Source organism: Chrysochloris asiatica, unplaced genomic scaffold (assembly GCF_000296735.1).
Source record: "Chrysochloris asiatica unplaced genomic scaffold, ChrAsi1.0 scaffold00013, whole genome shotgun sequence".
Lineage (NCBI taxonomy): Eukaryota > Metazoa > Chordata > Mammalia > Afrosoricida > Chrysochloridae > Chrysochloris > Chrysochloris asiatica.
Window position 1 is genome coordinate 27,607,178 of NW_006408531.1, and position 2,490 is coordinate 27,609,667.

General features: G+C 56.4%; 1 pseudogene; it reads right to left on the reverse strand.

Annotated features, from left to right (window-relative positions):
- Positions 1 to 381: 381 nt before the first annotated feature.
- LOC102811177 overlaps positions 382 to 2,490 on the reverse strand; it is a 37,768-nt pseudogene continuing 35,659 nt past the window's right edge.

Sequence of the window (2,490 nt, forward strand, 5' to 3'; positions counted from 1 at the left end):
TGGTTGAGCTCTGATCATCTGGTCATTGAAGCCAGGTCAAGTGGGTATTATCTGCAAGTGTGGGTGTTCTTGTGAGCACGAGTCTTTTTTAAAGTGACTTTTCCAACAATAAATATAGAAAGTAGCCCTCAGCAAGTGGGCTTCCTTGGTGGGGCTGGTTCCAGGGTGGACCGTCATCCTCGGCCTTGAAGACCCCAGGCCATCAGGGAAGCTCTCGAGTCTTTGGTGCTTGCTGGGGGGTGTCCTCCTCGAGGCTGACCGGGGGAGGGGGAATCTCTCCTGGTGGGACCTGGCCCCAACACTCAGGCATGGCCCACGAACTCCCTAGACTCTGGGTCCCCTCTTGACAGGGGCCCTGTGCAAAGCCCACCTGAGCCGCTTTCATGTCGCTAGCACGGATGGGGTCTTTGGGGGGTGCTACTGCTGAGTGAGCTGGGGACACTTCTCCCTGGGCTTCCTCCTCTTGGGTCTGCTCTTGGCCTTGTTAATCTGTACCACAAAGAAGGCCAGGACCACCATGGCTCCCAGGAAGGCAAAGACGGGGATGGTCTGGCCCACCTCCTGGTTGTAGGGGCCCGGCACGATCCCTGGTGCTGCTATCCCCAGGAGACAAGGGCCGGACTTGCAGGTGGTTTGATCTGAGGTTGGGCAATGCTACTTTTTCCAGGTCGATAGCCAGTAGCTTTTGATGTTTCCAAAGATTACTGGGAGCCATCTCGTTTATGGGCTGGGGCTTGGCCCAGGTCAGGTGTGGGCAGGCAGGCAGTGCCCGGGGCTTTGGGTCTCCCAGATGGGCCTCAAGGACCTTGGAGTAGCGGTACAGGTGGTTTCCTTCTATCCTCTTGGGAATGAGGGAACCCATACAGCTGGGGGGGGGGGGCGCTGCCGGTTTCCTGAGTGGCTGAGGCTGGGAGGGGTCACCACGTACAATGTGTACTGGAGGAGCATGTCCAGCAGCCAAAAGCAGTCCTTCTGTCGGTGACTGTTGTCCAGGCAGTTGGAGTCTCCATACAGCACAATGCGGCCTCCACCCTCAGCCGGGATCTGATACAGGCCCAGAATGGGGACGTTCTCAACAACCGCCGTTTCCTGCTTTAAAACCTCCAACCCTTGGTCCTTGAAGGCCTGCATGATCACTATGCTGTATTCTGGAAACTTCGTGATGCTGCACCCTGATGCGTAGTACATGTCATGGCTGGCCAAGGTAAAGTCCCCTTCGTATAGGCCGTCGCTGAAGGTCATGTTTCAGAAGGAGAGCAGCTCGTTGAGAGCCGGGATGTTGGCGCCTCCCGTGTCCGGCATCCACCACTGTCTTGTGTTTTCGTAATAAAACTTCACTTTTCTCATAATGGATGTGTTGTACCAGTCACTGAAGACAATGAGGGAAAGGCCATTGTCCACGTCTCTCCGCAGTTTGGCGATTTCTTCTGGGAAGTGTTTCTCCTCGCTGTCCACCAGCAGCAGTGTTCCATACGGATTGACATCGAAGCACATGAAGGGGGGACCAAGGACTTCCACAAAGTAGCACATGCTCCTCAAGTGCTGGTACGTGTCCCTGAAGTTTGTGTGATGTGGTCGCCGTTCCAGTCGAGAGGGTCGTTCTTCATTCGTAAGTTGTCCCTGGGGAAGTAGCCAGGCGGGTAGCGGAGGTTGTGGTACTGGTCTCAAAGGACTCGCTTGCTCCGAGGAAGGGTGGGGATGATCTTCACCTTGATGGGGAGCTTCACAGTGGAGGTCTGCTCAACGCCGTTTTTGGATTCCAATTCCGCTGGGGAGGACACAGTGATCATGACGTGGCCCTGCGCGATGCCCTCCCAGGAAGCTGCTTTCTTGGTGACCGAAATGGAGATGGCCAGGTAGCCTGACCAAGGCCACAAGACCGAGGAGTAGGAGACAGCGATTTCCATGTTGTCTCCATTCTGTGGCAGGTAGGGCTGCCAGTCCGGCTTGTCGACGATTCTTCCTGTGACCCTATGCCATTGAGAATAGTGACGTTGACAATGGTTGGCATGCCCCCGTAGTAGATGGGCTGGGAGCAGTAGGGTCACATGTAGGGACACTCGGTCAGATCGATGTGGCTGGGGCTCAGACTGGCCTAGGGCTGGTAGCTGTTGAGGATCTGGTAGGATCTCAGCAGCTCTAACTTGTCATGGCCTTGCTCGAACATGTTCACACCAGGGAGTCGTCGGGCTGACGCGATCATGGCCTGTTTCACGCTGGCCGGATTCACCAGCTCCCGCTTCTGGACAGTACTGACCAGCAGGGTGACGGCACCTGCAACCACCGGAGAAGCCACACTGGTCCCCGAGAGGGCCCAGCAGCCCCCTTTTACCCCGGAACCCCTCGTTCCAGCACCATAGGTGACGATGTTGGGCTTCACTCCACCATAACCGCCTGGCAGTTCTCAGGTGGTCGTCCCCCTGGAGGAGAAGTGGCCGATATTGTCTTCAAAGTCGATGCCGCCCACTCCAATCACGTCCATCTGGTCAG